Source organism: Equus przewalskii, chromosome 19 (assembly GCF_037783145.1).
Source record: "Equus przewalskii isolate Varuska chromosome 19, EquPr2, whole genome shotgun sequence".
NCBI lineage: Eukaryota > Metazoa > Chordata > Mammalia > Perissodactyla > Equidae > Equus > Equus przewalskii.
The window spans coordinates 23442905-23470766 of NC_091849.1; the positions used below are offsets into that span (position 1 = coordinate 23442905).

The window sequence follows — 27862 nt, forward strand, 5'->3', positions numbered from 1 at the left end:
GGAGTTAGTATCCAAAACATATAAAGAACTCATACAACTCAACAAGAAAAAAAATAAAAATGAAAGAAATTTTGGCAAGGATGTGGAGAAAAGGGAACCCTCATATAGTGCTAGTAGAAAAGTAAACTGGGGGGCTGACCCCGTGGCACAGCGGTTAAGTGCACACATTCTGCTTCGGTGGCCTGGGGTTCTCTGGTTCAGATCCCGGGTGCGGACATGGCACCGCTTGGCAAGCCATGCTGTGGTAGGCGTCCCATATACAAAGTAGAGGAAGATGGGCATGGATGTTAGCTCAGGGCCAGTCTTCCTCAGCAAAAAGAGGAGGATTGGCAACAGATGTTAGCTCAGGGCTGATCTTCCTCAAAAAAAAAAAACGTTGAAAAACTAAAACTGTTTTCCTATGTTTTTAGCTTCCGTTTTTATCTCAAATGCTAAAATAAATAGTGTGATGTTTTTATAAAAAGAAAATTTCAATGCTTTTCTCTTTCACTGTGAATCTAAGTGCCTCACAATTTTTTTTACCTATGACAGTGTAGGATTTATAGTTTATATACCATTTTTCTTGTTAAATTAATAATATCTGTTCCACACATAAATATGTTATTTCTTAAATCCAATAGTTTTGATCAATTCTGTTCTATTATAATTACACATTTCACCTGCTTTATTCAGGAAATATAAGTTAAAAGAAAAATAAAGATTGAAAGAGAAGTATTACATAACAATGGTTTCTAGACTTTAATATTATGTGCCTTATCGTGAAAAATTTTTGAAAGGAAAAAGATCATCTTTCCTAACTATTTCTTAATATTTACATAAATATTAAGATGGTAACAGTTGAATTTCATAAATGTTTTCAGGAGAATTTTTACCTGTATTAAAATCTGCATAATGATAATTGAATGACGCTTGGAAATATTTTTAAATGTTTGCAATATGTAAAAACTCTGCTGTTAAATGCAACCATTATTAAATTGCAATCAGGAAGGAAAAAAGGGTTGATGAAAAACTAGAAAAGGCAAGACTGCTGAAGATTCAACCCTTCAGAAAAGAAGGCTTGACGGGGTTGGCCCAGCGGCTCAGCGGTTAAAGTGCTCATGTTCTGCTTCAGTGGCCTGGGGTTCATCAGTTCGGATCCTGGGTGTGGACATGGCACCGCTTGGCAAGCCATGCTGTGACAGACGTCCCAGATATAAAGTAGAGGAAGATGGGCATGGGTGTGAGCTCAGGGCCAGTCTTCCTCAGCAAAAAGAGGAGGATTGGCAGTGGATGTTAGCTCAGGGCTAATCTTCCTCAAAAAAAAAGAAAAAGAAAAGAAGGCTTGAGTCCCCCCAGCAGGTTAAGAACCCTGAGTAACTGAGGTCGTAGCTGGAAGTGAAAGAAAACATGGCATAGTTTGCAGAAGGAAGATATAAATATCAACTATAGGTCTCTTTAGGTTTTCTAATTCTTGAATTAGTTTTTGATCGCTTATACTTTTCTAGAAGACACTGCATTTTGTTCAAGTTTTCAAATTATTGACATAAAATTATTTACAACAGTCTCATGGTTTTAAAAATCTCTACTGTATCTGTAGTTATACCTGTTTTTAACTCCCAATATTGTTTATTTGTGCTTTCTATCTCATTCATCTCATTAGAAAATGGTTTGCTTTATTTTATTTTTACAAAGAAGTTCTTAGTTTTTTGATCCTCTTATTGTTTTGTTTTCTAATTCTCTTTTTTTTTTTTTTTTTTTGAGGAAGATTAGCCCTGAGCTAACATCTGTTGCCAATTCTCCTCTTTTTGCTGAGGAAGACTGGCCCTGAGCTAACATCCGTGCCCATCTTCCTCTACTTTGTATATGGGATGCCTGCCACAGCATGGCTTGCCAAGCGGTGCCATGTCCGCACCTGGGATCCGAACCAGTGAACCCCAGGGCGCTGAAGTGGAACGTGTGCACTTAACCGCTGCACTATTGGGCCGGCCCCTGTTTTCTAATTCTTCATTTTTTGCTATCTTTATTACTTTCTTCTACTGTAAGTATACCGTATCACTCTTCAATAGCTTCATGAGTAAGAAGCTTAGTTTCTTTATTTCCAGATTTTGTTGCGTTTTTAATAAATGCAGATGAGGTTATAGATTTCCCTTTAACTTAATCTCACAAATTCAGATCCGTAGAACGCACCCAGCTCTTCAGGTACAAAGATTTTGTCGTCTCTCCTGTAGTTCCTCTTTAATCCATGAGTGTTTAGGAATTCATCTTGAAGTTTCCCAACATTTAGATTCTTTAAGTCTTTTTGTTGTTCATTTCTGTTGTGATTATTACAATAAGGTCAGATAATATGGTTTATATGACAGATTCTTAAAAACTGTGACTTCTGGAGCTGGCCAGGTGGCGCAGTGGTAAAGTGCGCACTTTCCCCTTCAGCCCGGGGTCCGTCAGTTCGGATCCCGGGCGCGGACATGGCGCCGCTTGGCAAGCCATGCTGTGCTAGGTGTCCCACATATAAAGTAGAGGAAGATGGGCACCAATATTATCTCAGGGCCAGTCTTCCTCAGCAAAAAGAGGAGGATTGGCAGCAGATGTTAGCTCAGGGCTAATCTTCCTCAAAAAAAAAAAAAACGTTGTGACTTCCTGGTTATAAGATAAATAAATCTTGGGGATGTAATGTAGAGCATGGCAACTATAGTTGATACTATATTGTATATTTGAAAGTTGTTAAGAGAATAGGTCTTAAAAGTTGTCATCACAAGAAAAAAAATGGTAACTATGCATGGTGATGGATGTTCACTAAACTTACTCTGGTAACCATTTCACAGTATACGCATCTATCAAACCCTTATGTTGTACATCTAAAACCATAACAGTGTTGCATGTCAATTATGTCCCCATTTAAAAAGTTATGACTTCTGTAAAGTGAAGACTTTGTGACCTAGTACCTGGAGTGGGAGTAGGGCATGGCAATATTTGAAATTTGAATTGGATATTATTAGAGTTTTAAACAAAATGGACCTTTAGTAACCAAAATTTACTAAATCTGCCCAAGATCTCCTTATGGATCGAAAAAGAGATATTTGACAGGGCATGACTAAAAGCAACGACAGGAAAAAAATTTCTTCACACTTATATCTCCCACCAGAGTGAGACTGCTCAATCAGCCAGTTATAGGAGATCCTCAATACATGGTTGTTGAAAACAATGATTTATCCAAGAGTCTTCACCTTCCCGTAATGGCTTTGTATTCAGAATCTCTTTTGCTTAACTCTCCCTAATCTGAGAAGCCTTTTTCTTTTTTTCCTTTTTCTTCAAAATCCTCATCTGCTTTCATTCCCAGTTTAATATAGATTCTGGCTAAATCCACTTAGCTCTCAAAGAAGCACATCTATTTCTGAGGTCAAATCCCTTCTTATTTTCTGAGGGTCCTCTGAGTTCCGTAGAGGGGGTGTTCTTTTAACTTCTCGGGGAACGGGAAGTTCCGCTTTTACTTTCTTTGCCAGGGAAGCATACGCTTGCTTCTGGTCTCCTAGGGCTGTGCTGAAGAAACGCCAGCATTTTTGCAGCACTGTACTAACAGGCCACTGGGTGTCAGTCCTGAGCTGTGTTGTAGGGAAAAAAAGGCAGGAAAGACAAACCTGAGAGTGAGGGATAAATAACATTTGAGGAGAGAACTAAAGTCATCAAAGATTCACCATGAGCCCGTATGGGGGGCAAAATATTTATGAAGGAAGTAGGTGTGAAGGAAACCATAGCAAGAGTCAGAGGAAAATGGAGGTGTCATCGCAAGTTTCAACTAAAATTGCCCAAGCTGCTTAAACAAAACTCGTATAAAAGAATCCCTTCTTCTCCCTTTACTGTATTATCATCAAGGCAATGTGGTCCAAAGGGAGTAGAGTGTCCAGCATAGGTGACCCTCTCTGCTGGGGAGGCTCCTGCGCTCGCTCTTTGCTTGTTCCCCAGGACTTGAAAATAAAGCCCCAGAACTGAGCTCTCATCAGCCAGTCCCTGGATTGTCCTTTTCTACCACCCCCAACCTGGATCAGTCCTACACTCCCTCTCCTCTGTTTCTATAACTTAGTGACAGCACTGCTGGAGAAAAGCACAACCATGAGAATTCGTGTTTTCACAGATGTAGAATTTCCATCTCAGAAGGAGTCTCAGTTCAGTTTGTCAATCCTTTTCCCTGTCCAAGAATAGGTTTCTCTCTCTCTCCCCTCGCTCTGCCTTCGGCTAGCCCAAACCTCATTCAACTCTCTCTCCCAGCAGATGATCTGGCTCTCAGAGAGAACATTGAGTCCAAAACCCTCAAGTCCTCACGATCCTGTCCTGTCCCTCATAAATATCCTGCCCCCCATACGGGCTCATCTTCTTTGTTACCCATTCTTACCTCCTGCCCCACCAATGACAAGAAGTAAGACTGCTGCCCTCGCATCTCCTCCAAGTGTCTCCCAGGACTTTGCTCCATGAATCAGTCTCTCTGTCTCTATAAATTCTTAATCCCCAGATTGCTAATGTAATGGGATGGAGAAAAATTGAATTCTCTTAGCAAATGGCACGAAAATTCCCTTTGATGATTTGTTAGAAAAATTAATTGATAAGCCCTTGAAGGTTGAAGGTGAGACCTTGCAGGGGCCTGACTGTGGGAGGAGCACGCATCTCTAGATGAGGACAGTAATTCCTGGCTCTAAAGAAGCAGGAAGGAGTTGGGGAGGATGGAGGAGGAGCCAGCAGGACAATGTGGCAATGTGGTTTGCAGTTTACAGTGTAACCCCTCTCCAGGAACACCTCCAGACTTCCTTCAGGTTTCTTAACTTATGACATTTGATTATGTTGATTACTATTAATGTGAGTATCTATACAGAAACTGGTGAAAGGACTGAGATTTGCTCTGAGGTGACATGAGACGGACCTGAGACCACAGGCATAGATGTGCGAGTGGATGGAAGCATGAGGGAGCAAGCTCTCAGGAAGTCACTGAAATCTGGGCAGGGAGGGAGCCCTGGACTGTGGCTTTGGATCAACTGTACCTACATCTCCCAGAGGTACGGAGGTCTCAGCTGATGTTAACTTGCTCAAGTTTCTCTCATCCTAAACAAAAGCCTCTTCACCCAGAGCCTTTTGTGGCTCCTTTTCACCTTCTCCTTCTCTCCTTATCCAACAACTCTCCTTGTCCACACTTCTGGCGGCAGCTTCAACACCTTCCATTAACTTCTCACCCCTCTGCCATCTGGAGAGTACTCTCACCAAGGTTGTAGATGGTATCCTCATGGGGAGCATTCTCAGTCCTTATCTTACAGGACATTTTTTCCACATGAGACACCAATGATAACTTTCCTGGTATCTCCCACCTGTTCTCTGTCTTTTCCTCCAGCCTTTGCCATGGACCGCTCTTTCTCTTTTTACTGCTTACATGTTGGCATTGGTGCCGGAGGGTCTGCATTTCAACTGGCACCCAGAAGAATTCTTATGTTCACTGGACTGGAGGAGGGGGGTTCTGTTGAAGTGAATTTGACAACAATTGAGTCATAACGTGGATGGTGCTATTAGAATGTGAATAAAGGAAAAGATTGTGGAACCCAATAAAAGTTAAACAAGAAGGTCAGGAATCTTCTTGAGAATATTATTGAGAAGAATATTCTGAAAATAAAAGGAACAGAGTAGTTGGGGGACCAAATTGCAATATAAAGAGAGAAGGTGATATTGTGAAAGAGAAGATGCAGGTGTTCAGAGATAGGAGAAATAACGTTACACAAATGAAACTATATTTGTGTAATTTAATAGAAGATAAAATAGTTCCTTGACAGGAAAATATAATGGGAAGCACTGTGCTACATAAATTCTGCTTCGAATGTGCTATGCAGCCATTCATTATAACCCACCTGGATCAGTGAAATACAAATGGTGTTCTTTTTATTAGCTGTGGTAGGCTTCAGCATCAATAAGCATTCAGATTATGTTTGCACACATTCTAACAGGAAAATCAATCAGTTCACTAGATGAACATTAGCAGTAAAACACAATAGAGCTTTCCAAAGCAAAATTTACCTGGTTTGTTGGCCCAGATTTTCCTCCCTTGTAGACATAGGACCCTTCTTTGAAAAGGTTTGTTCTGGGGCCAGCCCTGTGGCCGAGTGGTTAAGTTTGCATGCTCCGCTTCAGCAGCCCAGGGTTTCACTGGTTCAGATCCTGGGTGCGGACATGGCACTGCTCATTAGGCCACGTTGAGGTGGCGTCCCACATGCCACAACTAGAAGGACCCATAACTAAAATATACAACTATGTACTTGGGGGATTTGGGGAGAAAAAGCAGAAGAAAAAAAGGTTTGTTCTTATTCAGATTTCATTCATATGCCTAAGTTAGAGTTTCATTGTAATCCTACCTATGAACTCAGAATTTAGGATAAAAAAGTTCCATTTTGGAATATATTCAAGAAAATGAATCAGAGGAACTGCCAGAAGAATTGAAGACATTGCAATATTGTCACACCTGTTCTATAGCCCCATGCTGTCCGATATGGTAACCATAGCCACTTGTGGCTATTTCAATGTAAATGTAAATTAATTAAAATTCATAAGATTAAAATTCAGTTCCCCAGGTGCACCAGCCACCCTTTAAGTGTTCAGTTGTGACATGTGGCTACTTCTTTAGAGAGTACAGATACAGAGCATTTCCTTCATTGCAGAGAATTCTACTGGACAGCATTTCTATAGACACACATGCACACACACACACACACACACCCACAGTCATAAGCCAAAGAGCACAGCAGTAGAATTAAAGTTTCTATGTCAGACATCTAACTTGGGCTTCCATTCCCTCATTTGAATTAATTTGATTATCAGGTTTTCTTTTTAAACTAATAAGTGTTATTAAGATTTTCTCCCCAAGGTGTCTATCAGTCATCAATCCCTGAATTCACTACTAAGGGATGTTATAACACATCCTTCAGTAAAAAATAATTTGGAGGGCCGGCCTGGTGGCGCAGCAGTTAAGTGCGCACGTTCCACTTCGGCGCCCGGGGTTCACTGGTTCGGATCCCAGGTGCGGACACGGCACCGCTTGGCAAGCCATGCTGTGGTAGGCGTCCCAGCTATAAAGTAGATAAAGTAGAGGAAGATGGGTATGGATGTGAGCTCAGGGCCAGTCTTCCTCAGCAAAAAGAGGAGGATTGGTGGCAGATGTTAGCTCAGGGCTAATCTTCCTCAGAAAAAAAAATAATAATAATAATTTGGATGCTGCCTTTCTTGGAAACAGGTACATAGAGTTATACATTTAGGAAACTCCTTTTGCATTTATTTTACTCAAATAAAAAGATTGTTTTGTATAGTAAAACTTACAGTCTGTAAGTAGAGTGCGAGCATATTTCTACTTACCAGACCCTTATGTGTCAGGTCCAAATTGTGCTGTTACCAAGGCAAGTCATTTATCTCCCCTGAGACTCAGTTTCTTCACCTGTAAAAAAGGAATGGTAATACGAGTGTGACAGATTTGTTTGTAAAGAGAAGTGAGATAATGCACAGAAAAGCGTAGCCTTCCTAGCCATGGGCAAGGAATAATTAACAGCAACCACCCTGAGTTCCAAGGCAGGTGCAGCGTTAAAGATTTTAATGACCTCTGCACCTCTGTCTAGGAATTGCTTTTCCCACCGAAGAGCCAAAGGCTTGCAGAAAATTCCACCTCATCCTTCAAAGCATGCCGAGCAGAGACCCGATTCACAAATAGTCATTAGTGGAATGCATTTTGTGGGAATATGACTTTGTGATTTTGAAAAGCTGGCTGTAACATGTGCTTATTACTAGAGGGGAGGCAGACTTCATTGTGGGAGGAGACTCCTCTTTGATTTTGAGGTAAGGGGGACACTTTGGTGAGCTTTAACTGTGCATGGCAGGGTCCAGAATCCTGCTCTGACCATGATATAAAAACTCCTTTTCATTGTGGATGGAACGCTGCTGAGCAAGGCCATGTTGGAGCCTGAGGCCAAAGGCAAAATGTGCTCTCCTATATACACACACAAAACCCCCGCCCATATCTTGACCCAAGTGGAAAGGGTTCATACAAGCATTACAATTTAGAAATATGACTACATATGAAGCCCCACATTGCCCAATCTGTTCACACAACACTGTCACCGCTCAGGAACCATGAGCTGATTGCTGTTGTAGGCCCAGGAACCATGAGCTGATTGCTGTTGTCCAATAAAGCAGAGTCATAAAACAAACAAACAGCCGGTCTTTATTTAAACTTTTGATGTTTTGTTCATCATGGATTTTCTGCGTTAATTTTCGTTTTTTTAAATATTGCATTAAAATATTATTGATCCTCATCATTGAGTTTTTTGATGCTCCCTTAAAATGCGTGCCTCAGCGAGCACTTCCTTGCCTGACCCTAATCCTGGCCCCGTGGCTGAGAGCTTATGCTGAGGTGAACTCTAATTCTTCTTTGGCTGGAGCTTGGAAGAAGAGACATTGGAGCTGTGGACCTTAGGACCGATGAGAGATTCAAGGGAACGCCTGTCTGTGTAAGAGAGGAGCAGCCCCCGAAACTTGGAGACAGGAGTGTGGGAGTAGGAGAAGGCAAGGAGGAGGGTGACCAGAGATGGCCCTTGTGAAATGGCATGGCTGAGAAGCTTCAGGAGCAGTGGGCTCTGAGGACCACCAGAGTGTACAGATTTTCCTTTCTGAATTGTAGTTCTTTTCTTTATTTTCAAGTCTTCAGTAAAGTATGTTACATTTGACAGTGACTCCTTGAGGGAATGAAGAGAGGAGCCAGTGATCATAAGAGGGAAAAACTGGCCTGAAGAAAGCTACAAAAGCAAGGAAAGCAGTTATTCAACAACAGACATATATGAAAATAAAGGGAGCAAAATATCTTCATATTATTTGTCACATGCATGAGCTCTATACTCCCTCGCTGCTGATTAAAATTTCAAGACTCATTGGGGCCGGCCCAGTGGCACAGTGGTTAAGTTCACATGTTCTGCTTCTTGACGGCCTGGGGTTTGTCGCTTCAGATCCCAGGTGCGGACATGGCACCGCTTGGCAAAAGCCATGCTGTAGTAGGCACCCCAGGTATAAAATAGAGGAAGATGGGCGTGGATGTTAGCTCAGGGCCAGTCTTCCTCAGCAAAAAGAGGAGGATTGGCAGTAGTTAGCTCAGGGCTAATCTTCAAAAAAAAATAAAGTTAAAAAAAAATTTCAAGACTCACAGGCCCCCAAATTCACACAGAGACCCAGGAGCTAGACCTGGTGGTAAAACCACACACCTGTGGTCATCAGAGAATGAAGTCAACCCAGCTCTGGAATGAAGGAAGAGGTAGGCCAGATAGAAACAAGAATCACTGGGATTTATGAAATCAGATAAAATAGCTGGTATCTAGAATCATATTCTAAATGAAAAACCACGTGGGGTTTGAAAAGTCAGAAGAAGGCAACATCAGAAACACGTCAGATTAATGTTAATTGTAATGTTTACAGTTCTTCAGTTTCCACAGGTCAGCCTGTTAAGAGTAACAAAAGACTGGATGCCATTCATCCAGTTGAGTCTTTATGTTACACAAGAAGGTCAAATATTGAGCCAGTTTTTTATGACATTTGAATTGTATTTCTGAACTTAATGAAATCAATATCAGAGGAAACAATCTATATTAGACAAAATGGATCTGGAAGCATCTGGATGAAGGTCATCATGGGCAGACTTTAGAAGGTGAAGCACACGTGGCATGACCTAAAATTCACTTATAGAGACTTTCATAAGTTGAATGATACTTATTAAGCGGAAATTAAAGATTGCTGTAAGTATTGCTTAGGCCCCTTAGAATACAAACAGTCCGTCATTTCTGTATGTCCAGAAGAAGAACAGTGGAGAAGGTAGGGGCAGGAGAGAAGTTGGGCTCAGCAATGTGAAGTGAGAAAGAAGACTAACACCTCCAAGAATGTAGGTGCATTCCCTGAGAACCCAAGTACCTGTCAGGCAGAATGGGGGCCTAGATCATGGCTCTCTGAGTAGTAATGTGAAGAGCGCCTTTGGAGAGTGTGAAAACAAGGACTTAGATTACATACACGATTGTTGTTAGAAATCCCAGTGACAGAATAATCATTCCAAGACAGACCCACTGCAGTATGTGAGAGAATGAACAGACAGATGCTGGACAACCAACAGAAATCCAAGAGCTAGGACCCAGAAAAGAGCAATTCCCTTGACCACATCTGGCAGAGAATGGATATTTATCACTGATATATACATTTATGCCTGAGTTAGGTGTTTAGCAAATTGTACCTGGTTCTCCTTCCATAATGTATGTTCAGTGACTATCAAAGAATGACAGTAAAATAAAATTCATGAAATTCTGAATAAAAGAGCCCCTCTGGGGAATGCCAAAAATGATGCCCTCAGCTGACAGCAATCCAAATTCTAGTGCCCAGAAAGGGCAGGCTGGTTGAACAGCATAAACTGACTTAAGGACCAGCTACTTGAATCAGAATCATCTAAGGTGCTTGTTAGGACCCATCCCGGATCTGCTGACTCTGCGTTTAAGGATCTACCTGTCAGCAGCTTCCCCAGGTGGCTGTGAGATGGTCAAACAACCTTGGGCGGAGCTTATATTTTCATAACACGTAAACACTAAGAAACATCCGAGATTTCTGACCTTTCTCAAAGGAGTGGGGCAGGAGCCTCCACTCTTTTTTTTTTCTTTTTTGAGGACCCAATGATGCCTACCCTCTGGAGCCAGACCCAGAGTTTCCCAAAATAGAAGGAAGAAAGTGGGCTTCCACAAGAGCCTGCGGGATGGCCCAATGGAGGCCCCAAGAGCTCCATTCTTCAGATTGTAACCTCGCCCCCGGGGAACTCCATGGGCACGGTGCTGGGGAAATTGCCCTGCCCACTCCACCATCCACCTACCCCCAACCTGCAGGATGGAAACTCCCTCTGAGACCCCAAACACCCCTAGAGATTTATCACTGAAAACGTTCAGGGACAGAAGGAACCAATTCAAATGCTGGGGAACAGAACTTGCGTGGGGTTTGTTGTTTAGCATGGATGTAACAGAAGCATCTAATTAACCACCTTTTCTGTGTCCTTGAGGGAGTCACTGGTCTGCACCCCCAAACATCTGAAACCTCAAATAAATGTGTTGAGTGTTTTTTTATGTTAAAGGAAATAGTTAAACCTTTTAGTTAAAAATAAACAAATAGTAATATATCAATGTTAGTTTCTTAGTTTTGACAAGTATATTAACAAGGAGGGGAAATTGGCAAAAGGTTATTTGGGAACTCTCTCTACTCTCTTTGCAATTTTAAATTTGAAATTATTCTAAAATAAAAAGTTTATTAAAAATAGATAAACAGGGGCTGGCCCAGTGGCGCAGCGGTTAAGTTCACACGTTCCACTTCTCAGCGGCCCGGGATTCGCCAGTTTGGATGCCGGGTGTGGACATGGCATTGCTTGGCAAAAGCCACGCTGTAGCAGGCATCCCACATATAAAGTAGAGGAAGATGGGCATGGATGTAGGCTCAGGGCCAGTCTTCTTCAGCAAAAAGAGGAGGATTGGCAGTAGTTAGCTCAGGGCTAATCTTCCTCAATAAATAAATAAATAAACTAACTAACAAACTAAAAACCTGCTGCTGGAGCCCACAGGGCCGCCAAGTGAGTATATCTCAGATCCCAGCCCTTCTTCAAGCTCCGGCGTCTCAGGCAGAGGCTCAGCCTCCATGACTTGGAGATTCTCTCACATCATCATCCCTTAGATGGTGTTTAGCATTGGCTTTCCTTTCCTAGCTTGGTGCGACCTTTTACATGTAGCCTCTACTTACTCCTTTGCGCCAGCCCATCCAAGCAAGCCGCGGCCGCTGCTTCCGCTCCCCCGACCCCAGCTCCATCCCCAGGGAAACTATTTCCATCTAGTTAAGCCATAAGAGTGTAATGGTGTGGAATTAATTTGCCTACATCTAAGACTTGGCTTGAAATATATTTCCTCTCTAGTTGTATTCTTTGCATAGGTACCTACTATGAGAATCACACCAAGTTCTGTGGTTGGGGGTTGAAAAGAAAGAAAAATGGCAGGGCTCACCACTTTTACTTCATAGAGCACAGTTTCATTTTGGGGGAGGCGGGGAGTGGATTTTTAAAATTGTGCTCCACCCTACTTATTGTAAGAGGTAACTATTAAGAGGAACAATTGTTTTATTTTACAGTGTTGGTCCGTTTTAAAATTCCCAGTTAAAAGAATATGAAGGAAGTAGGGGAAACACTCTCTTTGTGAGGAACTCTGAATGGAGCGCATTGTGCGAGGCCAAAGAAAAACTTCATCTGGGTAAGATTCTAATTGTATTCTTCCTTATCATGCCAGAGAAGCTGACAACCTATGTTTTACTGCTCAAAAAAGAAAATAAAAGCCTCAACTAGTTCCCGACGCAGAACTCAGGAGAACCTAAAAGAACAAGTGGAATATAATGTTTCCTTTCTATTTTTTTCTCTTTTGAAACCATTAACCCGTTGTTTATTTGGAAACTGTCAATATGGCAGGCAGAATTCAGGGACACAAGAACTGACCATTTATTTATCCAAGATATTAAGCACATCATGCCATGTACCGTGCTTGCCTCAAGCTGTGCAAGGCATGGCCCCTGTCTAAGCAACCTTCAATCTACAAGTATGACATAGGTTAAAATGCCTTCAGTGCGAGGCAGTTATTCTCAATTGGAGGTAATTTTGCACCCCTCCTCCCAGACACTTGGCAGCATCTGGAGGCAATTTTGTTTATCACAACTGCAGGTGGGGGTAGGGATGGGGAATGACGCTACTGGCATGTGGTGGGTAGAAGCCAGCAATGCTATGAAACATCCTACAATGCACAGGACGGCCCAACCACCAAGAAGTATCCAACCCAAAATGTCAGTAGTGCCAAGGTTGAGAAACACTTTAAAGTTTCTACAAGGTTGAGAAAACGTGATAATTACATTATAATGCCATTGCGTAGTACTCCGTGTGTGATACAAGTCAGGGGCTCCAGAAGAGCAAAGAAGCAAAGGTCACGTCCAGCTGAGATCATCAGAGAAAGTTTTGAGAACCATTCAAGTGGGTGTTTCTGTGGTCCAGGGTACCTCATTTTTTCTTGAGTCTTAGAGGTCATCTAGAGTTCCTAATATTGTATTTTTATATTTCAGTCAATAAGTAGCTGGTGAAAACCCTTGCTTGGCCAAGTAGCTTGACATATCTGTGTCTCAGTTTTCTCTGCTGGAAAGTGACAGGTTTGATTCAGAAACTGCAGGTTCCCTCCTGGCTTTGAACAAGTGACAATTTTCACTCTAACTCTCTACCTGGTAACCCTATAGCCCATAAAATATGACTCTCAAGTCTTCCATGGTGAATGCGCTTCTGTCTGTCTCCGTGCAACATGCATGTAAACACAACATTTGCTTATAATTTCAGGGGATCCAGAGGCCCCCTGAAGCCCATCTCTGGACCCCTCTAAGGATGCATGGGCCCCTGATTAAAAATTTCTGCTCTCAAGTTTCCTGAGCAACAAAATCTTGTGCTGGGTCTATCTGATCCCTTGGAACCTGACCCAAGTGTGTTTCCAAAACTACCAAGCTCTTTTTCTCTCTTGCGTGCCACACTCATCTGTCTCTTGTTTTTCTGTCATGGAATTATTCTGTATTTTGCTACTGCTGCTTCACCAAAATTATTTTAACTAATCTCACGACCTTGCCAAAATCCAACTCACATAACACATGCTCTAACCCACCAGGATGGGCTATTACCACTTGTCTCAGAATGCTCTAGAGATTGTGTCTGGTGGGTTCCCTTAAGCAAAGGGAACTTGCAATGAATGTGTCCCTGAAGCCCTAGGGGAGAGGATCTCTGCTTGAAGGAGCTTAAGAAAGATGACTAGGAAAGTCCACTGTCAGCCAGAAGGGGGCACAAAAATCCCATGGGGGTGCACAAAAAACTGGCCTGATTCTACCTAGAAGAGAGGTGCCAACAACTGCTTTGCCAGTGTTCATAGGGCTGGAAGACCCTAGAACTGTGCAGTTCAATAAGGTGGCCGAATGTGGCCATTGAGCACTTGAAATGTGGCTAGTCCACATGAATACTTTGAACACCAGTATAAACAAGGAATATAGATATTTCATTAATAATTTTTCTACTGGTTACTTGTTGAAATGATGATGTTTGGAATATATTGGGTTAAATAAAATATATTATTAAAGCTCATTTCACCTATTTCTTTTTACTTTTTTGGTGTGGTTATTAGGAAATTTTGTGTTATACGTGTGCCCTGGCTGTAGGCCTGCGTCATATTTCTGTTGGACTTTGCTGCTTTGGGATCCCACAGATTGTCCCCTCAGGGCTAGTTTCACCTCCGTGGACATTCCTTTTCTATCAAATCTGTGTGATGTGCTGAAGGACTGGTACGTCCTCCTGAGGAACCAGCCCAGATGCCTGGAACACCTTAGATTAGGCAAAGCTCTAAGATCTGGAATATACTGTTAATTGCTTAATACATGATCTTTTAATGGGTGCTATAGATTGAATATTTGTGTCCCCCCCCCCCCACAAATTCCCATGTTGAAACCTAATACCCAATGTGGTGGTATTAGGAAGTGAGGCCTTTAGAAGTTGCTTAGGTCATGAGGGTGGAGCCCTCAGGAGTGGGATTAGTACTTTTATAAAAGAGACCCCACAGGGGCCAGCCCTGGGGCCAAGTGGTTAAGTTCGCTTGCTCCGCTTCGGCGGCCCAGGGTTTCACGTGTTCAGATCCTGGGTGTGGACATGGCACCGTTCATTAGGCCATGTTGAGGCAGCGTCCCATATGCCACAACTAGAAGGACCCACAATTAAAATATACAATTATGTACTGGGGGGATTTGGGGAGAAAAAGCAGAAAAAAAAAGAGAGACCCCACAGAGCTCCCTGGCCCCTTCCACTATGTGAACACTCAGCAAAAAGACAGCCATCTATGAGAAAGTAGGCTCTCACCAGACGCCAAATCTACCAGCGCCTTGATCCTGGACTTCCTAACCTCCAGAACTATGAGAAATAAATTTGTGTATAAGCCACCCAGATTATGGTATTTTTGTTATAGCAGCCCAAACGGACTAACACAGTGGGAATTACAAGTGTTCCAGCTATGATCATAACTTGGGGACAAGGTAGCAATCATTGCAGAGAATCATTCAAGTACACCTTCAATACTAGCCATGGTGGGCCCCAGCAAATCACTCTCAATGGCAGAATATGCAGGCCGAGACTCTGGGATTCTCAGAAAAGGACGAGACTGTTCTCCTTGGGGATGTCTGATTTTCCCTATTGACTTGCATACAAGGAATACCTTGACATGTAATGGGCAGAAGTCCAAATATTTTGTAGGGAGATTCTTTGAGACTATGTAAATATCAAATTTTTCACCTGTTAGTTTTAGCATTCATTGATGTTTCTTAGCTCAATTCATCATTACTTCCATGGTTGCCAGGTTGTGATTTTCTAATTCCAACATTCCTTCTAATTATTGGTTGGAATTCTACTGTAAGGAAAACTTTTTCTTCTCCTTATTTATTTACTTATAGCAGTGTGAACTCATGAATTACTAGTTTTTTCAGTGGGTTATAATTTGTCACTATCATTTATTTTGAAGTTCAAATTATTCCAGATTCCAGCAGTAAAAGCACCAGTTAAGCTAACTCTAGTGTCCTTTTTGAATGTCCTCATCATTCTTCGAGCATCCCAGGATCATCTTGTACTTTCCCTGCCCCAGCTGTGGAGTCAGCCATTTCTCTAGGAAGCCTTGGTTCATTTTAGTGAAAAATGGTATTTAAACACCAAGATCTGGGCACTAGGTGTGCTCACGTTTATTGGGGTGTTGCTGCTTCTCCTAGGCCCTCCAAGTGAACAGAGCTAAGGAATATGTGTATGTGTCTATATAATACATGAATACATATTGAAAACTTTCTTTCTTTGTTTCTTTCTTTGGTTGTTTTTTTCATTGTTGTTGTTGTTGTTTTTGAGGAAGATTAGCCCTGAGCTAACATCTGCTGCCAATCTTCCTCTCTTTTCTGAGGAAGACTGGCCCTGAGCTAACATCTGTGCCCATCTTCCTCTACTTTGTATGTGGGACACCTACCACAGCATGGCTTGCCAAGCGGTGCCATGTCCGCACCCAGGATCCGAACCGGCAAACCCCAGGCCCCTGTAGGGGAATGTGCGCACTTAACCACTGTGCCACCAGGCTGGCCCCTATTTATTTCTATATCTGTATATCCAAATATATTTTGAAAACCATTTATTCACACTAACTCCAATTCCAATCCAATAGCACAGGTTCATTCTAGTTTTCTCCGTTTTCATATTTATAACTCCCTTCTTCCACAGTGAGAAATTTGGTTCCCATTATCCTCAATATATTTATTTATTGACTCCTCATCACTACCACCCCTCATACACTGCTAATCTCTTGTTGGTGCTACCACTACAATCCCCCAGCCTCATGCAGATGACTTCCTAAACCCACTTGGACGCCAACACCCTGTGCGAGAACTCCCATCCAAGGGGCGTTGTTCTCCTTACCCTTCATTGGCTCTGATTCCCCACACTGGGTTGCTGCTGACACCACCATACCCAGACATGGGTGCCTTCCTCATTCTACTTAGGCTACAATACCTCATACTGGTCTGCTGCCCACCACTACACAAAGACCTACCTCACTCTGCCCTTCGTAATCACTTTGGACTGAATTATTCAGGAGGGCAGCCAAGCAGACAGGCATGAATCAATTAAAATATCTGTGAGACAATTTGGAACACAAGCAAACCTGTTGTATCGTTCTTTAGGGCAACCTAAAATGTTCTTCACAATCTCATGTGGTCTACCTATAGCAGAGTCAGGTGAGTACCTTGTAAGAGTGTGTAAGAGTGTGCAGTTGATGTACAAGCATATACTTGCAATTAACAGGAAGAAGCCTTCATTGAGTGTGCCACTATCAAGTAGAATATATTCATTTTCATTAATATATGGCCTTGTAAAAAGAAATCTTCTCTGTTTATTGAGGTCAACATGATATTTAGCATCTGAGGTAAAGGGGCTTTTTTAGTGAAATCTCCCCAAAATTACTTATGAGTTCAAATTAGAGTGAGGATTGATGAATTTGCCAAGAAGGCCTATAATATTGTGGAGGAAAAGTTGCGGAGAAGGCATCCTTTCTCCAGAATGAATTGCAACATGAGGCAACACCACATCTAATAGAAAAACATTGGGAAAGACTCTCAAAGTACTACTGAAATATGGCAGCACTAGTCCAGTGGAAAGACATTAGAAAGAAGAATTATAAATATGATCGGCATCACGTGGAACTATTTCAAGATGACAAATGTAATAATTTATGGTAATGACTGTCCAGCATATATGTAGACTGAACAAGAAATGTCGATAATATGTGCCTATGTATATCCTCCAAAACGAAGAGAAGCTGTGAATATTTTGAACATTTATTTGCTTAAATTAAAAGACAAGAATTAAAAATAATAGTTACGAGTTTTTTTTCTGGCTATCAAAGTGACATATATTCACTATAGAAAAATACAATAGAGCACAAAGAAAAAAGTAGTAATCACATATATACCTACCACTCAGATTTAACTCATTAATAATTTTGGTATATTTCCTTTAGATCATATTGTTTGCTTTAAAAAAACAAGATCATACTATACATAGTGTTTATATATTTTTTCACAATGATACATGTCACAAACATTTTCCCATGACATTGGATACTCAGTGACATTATAATTTTAATGGTTATATAATATTTTGTTGTATTTACTTAACTATTTTTCTATTGTTGGGTATTTTACTGATTTCCAATTTTGGCTATTAGAAATGATGTTGTAATAAACATTTGCATATGTCTTTGCTCACGTCTCTGATTATTTCTTCAGGATAAACTTTTAGAAGTGTAAATTGAGTTGCTGGAGCAAATAGTGTTGTACAAAATTATGTTACTATCATAATTTTGATTATATATAAATCAGTAGGATATGCAGAAAAGAGTAGTATGCTTTCATGAAGTATGTGACAAATATAAGCTGTTTACATATATAATTAATATGTTTGAGCATTTTAGTTGTTTTGTGTGCTTAATAATCCCTGAATAAATTAAAGAACAAACTATCCCGCAACAGTCTCAGAAATGCAGAATTGTTAGTTTGATCCTACTTCCAAGGGCTTTCCTTGGCTTTTGTGGTAGTAAGAAAATTATTGCCGCATATCACACCAGCAGAGCAAACAGTGAAATATTTATTTTGGAATGTCTGCTTTCTATCTGGCAGGGATTTGGAATTTAGAAACCTTTTGAAAAATATTTCAGAACCACAAAATACAGTAAGCTTTGAATTAAGAATTAATTGGGCTTTTCCCTACTGTTTGATCAATTTTTTAAGAGGAAAAATAAAAAGTGCTACGCAGAATACAATTAACTCTTAGTCTTGAATAATCTTAATGTGTACTGTTGCCTAGAAGCCAGAGACTGGACCAAATGACCTCTTGAGATCCTTTCCAGCTCAGTAATTCCAACTTTTATACTAAATGAGCTTTAACTTGGAGAACTTATCACCCACTGCTCAACCAAGCCCTTTCCTCTTAACTAGATATTCTCTTCAGGCTTTAGTTTTCCTTTGATACTCACAGAGGGTGTCTGCCAACCCTCCATTGTTGTAATTACAGCAATGCTTTTACATGAACATTAATCTAACAATGAAGGAGACGAAGCGGAATGCCAAGTTCAGTAGTGCTTATATAGTCATAAGCGTGGAACATTCTTAGAACTTTAAAAAAAATGTTTAAAGTCTTGGTTTAAAATCTGATGTAATGTGACTATACTTGAGAGTACAAGAAAAATTCTCAAGCGCTAAGCCTTAAGGTGCAAAGGAAAGTCAGTGCTCTTTTTCACACAAAACCTGCTGCAGGAAAGATGAAAGAAAACCATCACAATGTGATATATAATTTATCCTCTCTGGCTCACTAAACTGTAGTTTTGTAATTTAACAAAACCCTTCTTCTATATGAGTCTATTTCTCTAACATACTCTGTGAATGATTTATGCTCATTTGTTTGGTTAAGCTTTTAAAGACTTTCTTATTTTTCCTTTTTCTCCCCAAAGCCCCCCAGCACATAGTTGTGTATTTTTTAGTTGTGGGTCCTTCTAGTTGTGGCATGTGGGACGCCACCTCAGCATGGCCTGATGAGTGGTGCCACATCCACGCCCAGGATCCGAACCAGCAAAACCCTGGGCCACTGGAGAGGAGCATGTGAACTTAACCATGTGGTCATGGGGACAGCCCCTGGTTAAGCTTTTAATTGCTGCTGGTTGGTGAGTCTGTGCACATACGTGTGTGTGTGTGTGTGAATCTATGTCAAGCACTGTAATGGTCACCTGTTGGTTGACCCCCAATATTCATTCCTCACTTGACCTTTTCCGATAGTCCCCACTTCGACTGGAGATCCATTGCTACCCTACCCTCAACTATCCAACTTGAGGATGGAACAAAAGACATGTATTGGGCCAAAAGAGGACATTCTATTGCACTGACTGCAGTGATTAGCTCAGAGATGGGCCTATGGTCTAAACCAATAGTGAATTCCAGGACTTTTGCTGACTCTTCTGGAACACATTTCCTTCTTTCTGTGGAGTGTGGATGTAAAGCTAGAACTGTCATCATTGCTTTGCCATTACATAGGATGCTCACCTCAGAATGATTCCAACACACAAAGAGAAAACTAAGAAAATTAAAGAGAAGTTTAACCTTGATTGATCCACACCTGAAGGAATAAGTTCCCTTTGCTTTGTAATATAGTTTGAATTAAGCTTTCTGTCACTTGTGACTGAAAATATCCTAACTGATGTAGAATCTCAGAAGTGGTTATGGCCTTGGGAAGCATAGAGGAAGCCAAACAGTTCTGGCCTTCTTCAGGAACAACGCCTTCTAGAACCTATTAGTTAAGGAAGAGATTAAGGGGAAGTATGGAGAGAGGAGAAGTCAACTCCACTGTGATGGTTAATTTCAAATTTAATAAAAATTAAGTGGCATGTAAAATTAAGTGGCAACTTGACTGAGCTGAGGGATGCCTGAATGGCTGGTAAAGCATTATTTCTAGGTGTGTCTGTGAGGGTGTTTCTGGAAGAGATTAGCATTTGAATGTGAGTAAAGAAGATTGTCTTTCCAATACAGGTGGATATTACTCAATTTGTTGAGGGCCTAAATAGAACAAAAATGTAGAGAAAGGGCAAATTTGCTGCCTTTGCTTGAGCTGGGATATCCATCTTGTCCTGCCCTCAGACTTGGCACTCCTGATTCTCAGACCTTCAGACTCAGACACGGATTTATACCATTGAGCCTTCCGATCCTTGGGCCTTTTGGATTCAGACTGAGACTTATACCATTGGCTCCCTAGTTCTCAGTTCTTTGGACTCAGACTGAATTACACCACCATCTTTCTTGGTTCTCTAACTTGCAGATGGCAGACCATGGGTCTTCTTGGCTTCCATAATTGCAGGAGCCAATTCTGATAATAAATCTCCTCTTTTATGTATATATGTTCTATTGGTTCTGTTTCTCTGGAGAACCCTGACCAATACACCCACATATTTTAGTTTCATTCATCATTACTGTTGTTTTGCTTAGTTGTTCTATCAATTATTGAGAGAGATATGTTTAAATCTCCAACAATGATTGTGCATTTGGCTATTTCTGCCCTTAGTTCTGTCAGATTTTTGCTTCATGTATTTTGAAGCTCAATTAGGCACATACACATGTATAATTGCTATATTTCACAGATGCATTGACTTTTTCATTATTATGACACTGATGCATTGACTTTTTCATTATTATGAAGTATCCCTCTTTGTCTCTAGTAATACTCCTTGTTTCGAAGTCTATTTTGTTTAATATTAGTAAAAGCACTCCAGCTTTCTCCAACTTCTTTGGTACATATTTTTGCATCCTTTTACTGTTAATCTGTTTGTGTTTTTGCATTTAAAGTGCATCTTTTGTAGACAGCTTATAATTGGTTCTTGATTTTATCCAGTCTAATAATCTCTGCCTTTTGATCAGAGTGTTTAGTCCATTTACACTTAGTGTTGCAAGGAAAGAGTTAACATAGCAGCTATGTTTTATTAAGTCCTTGCTTATCTCTGTAGCCATTACAGTGACTCTTGGCAAATTCTAATAACTACATTTACTGCAACATTTACATAGTCACTGGGTAAAGATATTATTCTATATGCTTAAAGTAATGGATCAAGATGAACTAGGTGGTCAGCAGCATTAAATTAAACATGAAAATTCATGACGTGTGCCTCATATCTGGTTTGGGATCTGCACCATGGCTGCTGATGTGGCAGTTATGTGCCTATGTATGTGACCAATTCTCCTTCAGAATTTTAGACTTCAAGACTAAAGTGGGCTTCCCTGGATAGAGACATCTTGCACATGCAGTTTGCAGCTGGAGAGAAGACCACACCTGTGTGATGCTCATAGAAAAAGGGAGCACTCAGAAGCCCACATGTGACGTCTCTAGCCTTTGCCTATGTATGTCTTTCACTTTCTCTTCCTACTCTGCATCTTTTGCTGTGATGAGCCTTAGCCATCAGTTTGATTTTATGCTGAGTTGTGTGAGTCCTTGAGCGAATCACCCAACTGGCAGGTGTTATGGGACCTCTGAGAAGAATGTAATTATTAATATGGTTATATTTAGGTCTGACATTTGGCTGTTTATTTATTACTTGTCTCAGCTATTTTTTGTTCCTCTTCCTCTTTTCATGCCTTAGTTTGTGTTAATCATTTGTTATTTTATTTTAGTACATAGTTTGTTCTTTTTTAATAGCTTCCATTCTTCTTTTGAGATTTCCTATCTGTTCACTACCCCTTATATTGTCCTATAATTCTTAGAATATATTTTCCTTTAATCCTTTGAACATTTTTATAATAGCTGCTTTGAAGTCTTTTTAGGGTAAATCCAACATTTGGGCGCACTTGGAGTCATTCTCTATTGATTGCCTTTTCACCTAAGTGTGGGACATACTTTGCTGTTTCTTTAGGATTTCTAGTAAATTTTCATTGAAAATTGTAAACTGTAGATAACGTTTAAGTGACTTTAGAGTCTGTTGTGTTCTTCCAAGTATTATTGATCTTTTGTTCTATTAGGCAGTTGGTAGTTAACTTGCCTGGGATCAAACAGTAAATTTTGTCTTCCCTACTTTTATTTGGCTACTAATATCTCTTCTCTATTTTCATAGCCTTCAGTTGCTGTTTTTTTTTTTTCAATCCTGGCCCCTTGGGAGGTCTCTTTCCTACATAGTTTATTAGTCAACCAAATATTCGGATAAAGAATATTCTCAGATTTTGTGGCTCACCTTCTCTGTGATTTCCTAGCTTCTAAGGATTTTTCCCGAATTTCCAACTTCTCTGCTAGCTTTAATCTCCTTCCTCTTACACTTCAAGCCTGTAAGGCTTTAGCTTTCTGCTACCTGAGCTTCATGTTGTTGAGGAATATACTCAGCAGCAAACTCACAGATCTCACTCTGTGTAACTCTATCTTTCAAGAAATTTCTCTCTGATCTCTGCCTACTTTTCCACTACGTTCCCTGTGTCTCCTCCAGGCATGCATAATATAGCTGGTAAACTCATCCAAGGAGTTCTTAATTTCACATATTGTATTTTTCTGTTCTAGAATGTCCACTTGATTCTTTTATTAGCAATTTCAATTCTCCTCTAACATTCTCCATCTCTTTATTCTTTTTATCCATTTTCATCCATTATGGTTGTTCAAAAAATCAAGGCCAGCTGACTCCAATATGAGATTTATTCATGGATCTACTTCTATTGTTTATTTTTCTCCTGACTTTGAGTCACGTTTTCCTGCTTTTTCATATATCTAGGAATTTTTATTGTGTTCTATATGATGTGTATAGAAGAATCATGTGCCAGAGGACATTTTCCTCCAGAGAGAGTTTCCCTTTGCTTCAGTGGGGAGGGTGAGAGGTTGATTGCCTCAGTCTAACCAGGGATTCAGCTGGGTTAGGGCCTTATTGTAATTTCGGTAAACTAGGTCTGCTCTAGTTCATCCCTTTCCTTGGACATGTTCCTCCAAGGCTTTTGATTGAGAACCTGGCAGTGTTTGCCTCCTTTGTCCTGAAAGAGAACAGTACATTCTGCTCTGCCCTTTGGAGATTCTGACCTTATCTATTTAGACTTCTTCTCTCTACCACTTCAAGTATGGCAGATGTCTTGAGGAGAGACCAGCTATATATTTGAGACAGGCTCCCTCCCTCTAGAGAGACTTTGCCTCCTAAGCGATGTAGAATTGTGGATTTTGTTCTCCTTTTCTAAACCCAGCCTCTCAGCTTCCTTTACACAACCTCAGCACTCAACATATGTCTCATGGTGAAACCAGCCACATTTGCATCTCCTCAAATTTCCAATCGGTCATGCCAGCCTTGCACAAAACTTCACTGGTTTCTCTTTCCTCCATCAGAGTTCCACTGTATAGGCTAAGGCTAATTCTCCCTCAGTGCCTAGAATCAGCAAATGCCCTAAGGAAGAACACAGCATGTGATTATCAGCTTACTCCAGAAGAGCTCCTCCTTCTCTGAAACTCCCATTCACCTGGTCTCACAGCTCTCTGGTGTCTAAAAATGTGCTTTTGTAATTTATACATTTTTTCTGATTCCTGCACAGGAGCATTGTGCTGCTATGACCTATTTCATTCTACTCGAAAGTGGAAGGCTACTTGTAGGTAACATCTTAATCAAAGTAGTATTTAGTGTGGTGGCTCAAGAAGTGGTCTTGAAATTCTACCCTACTAGCTATTTGACTTTGGCAAACTTACTTAACATCTTTTAGGAATAATAATGGCTACCTCTTTGGGTTCTTATATGGATCAAATGAAATAATATTCGTATAAAGCACTTTCAAGGTACAAACTACTTTAAATAAAAGGCAGGATGTCTTTATTAATTAATTAATTCATTCAAAGACATTTATTGAATACTTAACATATGCCGGACACTTTGCTAGGAGTTGGATGGAAAAAATGAACGAATAAGACTTAGAGACATAGTCTCACAGGAAGCTCACAATTCTAGCAGGAAGAAGTTCTAGAAGAATTCTAGAAGAATTCTAATGGGGAAGAAGAAAACATAATTCAATAAGAGAAATATATTATATAATTATAGACATAAGTATAAGGTAAAATGGCAAGAGAAAGGAATAATTAATTATACTGTTAGGGCAGGGAAGTTATGGAAGACTTCTCATAGAAAGTAAGGTTTCCGTTGAATCCTAGTGACTTACAAGTGGAAATTAACCCATTGTTGTAGAGACTACCAGTTGTCTATCTGAATCCATTCTCCATCTGTTTCATAGAAGAGTCATAGTTGGACAAAAAGCTACACTTCTGGAGAATACAATCTCAGCCTCCCTTGCACCTAGGTATGTTATGGCTATGTCTAAATTCTCACTTAGATGAAAATAAGTAACATTTGCCATGTATCGGTCTTGGCCTTAAAACCTTGTATATAATAGCCTCCATGCTTCTTCCTTCTCTCTGAGAACTAGAGCACAGGCTTTCCTACACCCAACGTATCCACACAGACAAGGACAGCAATCTAGAAGATGGCTGAGCAGCAAGATGGAAGAAACTCAGGTCCTTCAATGTTCGTGTGCAACAGAGCCAACCCACTAACTTGGACTGCTCATCTCAAAATTGTTACATGAGAGAAAAATAACTTGTTTCCTATAAGCCATTATATTTTGGAAACTTTTTGTTACACTATCTTAGTTGTACCATGTCCAATTGTCTTAAAGAAATACTTCTAGAAACCAATGAGAAAAAGATGAACAAGCCCAAATAGAAAACAGGCAAAGGTCATGAAAAGGCAATTTAATGAAGGAAGAAATACAGATGGTCAAGAAACATATGGAAACAAATGTTCAAACTTACTTGTAATTAAAAGACTGCAAATGGAAATAATAAGATGCCTTCTTGCCTATCAACTGATTTCATTATATATAATGTATATAATGATACATACACGCATGTGTTGCTTAAAGACGGAAAACGTTCTGAGAACTGCATCATTAGGTGATTTTCTCGTTGTGCAAACATCATAGACTGTCCTTACACAAACCTAGATGGTATAGCCTACTACACACTTAGGCTATATGGTACTAATCTTATGGGACCACCATCATATGTGCAGTCCATTGTTGACTGAAATATACATTATGTGGTGCATGACTGTATACGTATCCTAGCAATTTACTTCTAAGCGTTCGTTTTAACGGATTATTTTTCAGAATATGGGAATATATTTGGAGTTGTTAGATTATAATTTATGTAAACTATAATTGGAGATAATTTATAAACCCAAAATCAGGTTATTGAGTTAAATAAATTATAGAATAGTGGAATTATATTCCTTCACTTAAAAGGGTTTAGTAGAGGCCCAAAAGCTGCTGCTTGAAATGAGAGCTATCCCAGCTGACTAGGCAGTTGTGTGTGAGTAACAGTATTGTGGACCCAGATCCTGGGTGCAGAAAGACATTTTTTTTCCATTTTCTTTTATTTTTTTTTCTTTTCTTTATTTTCATTGTGGTAACATTGGTTTATAACTTTATATAAATTTGAGGTGTACATCATTATATTTAGATTTCTGTGTAAACTACATCATGTTCACCACTCAAAGGCTAGTTATAATCCATCACCACACACATACCTAGTCACCCCTTTTGACCTCCTTCCTCCCTCCTTCCCCTCTGGTAACCACCAATCCAATCTCTGTCTCTATGTGATTGTTGTTGTTTTTATCTTCTATTTGTCAGTGAGATCATACAGTATTTGACTTTCTCCCTCTGACTTATTTCACTAAGCATAATACCCTCAAGGTCCATCCGTGTTGTCACAAATGGCCAGATTTCATCATTTTTTATGGCTGAGTAGTATTCCATTGTGTATATATGCCAGATCTTCTTTATCCATTCATTCCCTGATGGGCACCTAGGTTGCTTCCAAGTCTTGGCTATTATGAACAATGCTGCAATGTACCTAAGGGTGCAAGTATCTTTACACTTTCATGTTTTCATGTTTGTTGGATAAATACTCAGCAGTGGAATAGCTGGATCATATGGCAGCCCTATTCTTAATTTTTTGAGGAATCTCCGTACTGTTTTCCATAGTGGCTGCACCAGTTTGCATTCCCACTAGCAGGGTATGAGAGTTCCCTTCTCTCCACATCCTCTCCAACACTGTTATTTCTTGTCTTGTTAATTATAGCCATTCTGACAGGCGTGAGGTGATATCTCATTGTAGTTTTGATTTGCATTTTCTTGATAGTTAATGATGTTGAACATCTTTTCATATGCCTGTTGGCCATCTGTATATCTTCTTTGGAGAAACGTCTGTTCAGATCTTTTTCCCATTTTTAAATTTGGTGGTTAGTTTTTCTGTTGTTGAGATGTATGAGTTCTTTATATATTTTGGATATTAACCCCTTATCAGATAAGTGGTTTGCAAATATCTTCTCCCAATTGTTAGGTTGTCTTTTCGTCTTGTTGATGGTTTCCTTTGCTGTGCAGAATCTTTTTAGTTTGATATAGTCCCATCTGTTAATTTTTTCTGTTGTTTCCCTTTCCCAGTCAGACATGTACTTGAAAATATGCTGCTAAGATCAATGTCACAGAGCATACCGCCTATGTTTTCTTGTAGAAGTTTCATGGTTTCAGGTCGTACATTCAAGTCTTTAATCCACTTTGAGTTAATTTTTGTGCATGGTGTAAGATAATGGTCTACTTTCATTCTTCTGCATGTGGCTGCCCAGTTTTCCCAACACCATTTGTTGAAGAGACTTTCCTTTCTCCCCTGTATGTTCTTGGCTCCCTTGTTGAAAATTACCTGTCCATAGACATGTGGAGGATTTTTTTTGGTGAGAAAGACTGGGCCTGAGCTCACATCTGTGCCAATCTTCCTCTATTTTATCTGTGGGACAGCACCACAGCGTGGCTTGATGAGTGGTGTGCAGGTCTGCCTCCGGGATCCGCCAAAGCAGAGCATGTGAACTTAACCACTACACCACCTGCTGGCCCTAGAAAGGTATTTTAAGTGACCAGACCTAGCACAAGAATCACAGAAAGTTTGTCATCCTTTTCCAAATGCTTGTTAGAGTGAAAAGAAATTCTTTAGAAATTGTGGCTGTGACCTGGCAAATAAAGAAAATTATGTGACTTGTGCGGGCCCCTGCCTGACAAATTATTCCATGAGAGTTGAATATATTTGTTTAACTGCAGTGGTTCACCGCAGACAGAGATCCCATAATAAAATATAGTAGGTATTTTTCTGACGTTTCTCTGAACCATGAAACAATGACACAAATTCTGTTCAACAGAAATTTGACTTTAAATCTGGCTTTAAGTTCTAGAGGAAGAGAAGCGTAAGTTCATTTCTAGCCCTCTTGGAGTTGTGCTAAATTGTCTTCCTGTGATCACCAATTGTTTACACAGAAAGAAAAATAATACATCTCACTTTGCTGCTGTGTTCATTGTTGCCTCTTATAAAGTCCTTACTCAAAGGTTAATTTGAGGGCTGGCCAGGTGGCACAGCGGTTAAGTGCGTATATTCTGCTTTGGCAGCCCAGGGTTCACCGGTTCGGATCCCAGGTGCGGACATGGAGCAGATAAAGTCCTGGTGTCAAATAACAAAGCAGGAGATAAACTATTCATCAGTAAACAATAAAGAGCTACCATAAGGCAGTAGGCAAATGATCACAAAACGAATCCAGCAAATAGTAGACAAAATACTTTAAGTTTTCGTGGAAGATTTTTGATATGTCAACTCAGT

General features: G+C 40.3%; 1 protein-coding gene across 3 annotated transcripts in view; it reads right to left on the minus strand.

Annotated features, from left to right (window-relative positions):
• The window catches only part of LOC103541420 (cytidine monophosphate-N-acetylneuraminic acid hydroxylase), a 348688-nt gene that overhangs the window by 185696 nt on the left and 135130 nt on the right, over window positions 1-27862 (minus strand). For all 3 annotated transcript variants that reach the window (XM_070584227.1, XM_070584218.1, XM_070584220.1), the window contains one exon: window positions 7354-7432. The gene's annotated coding sequence lies outside the window, so the exon portion shown is untranslated. The remainder of the gene's footprint in view (window positions 1-7353; window positions 7433-27862) is intronic.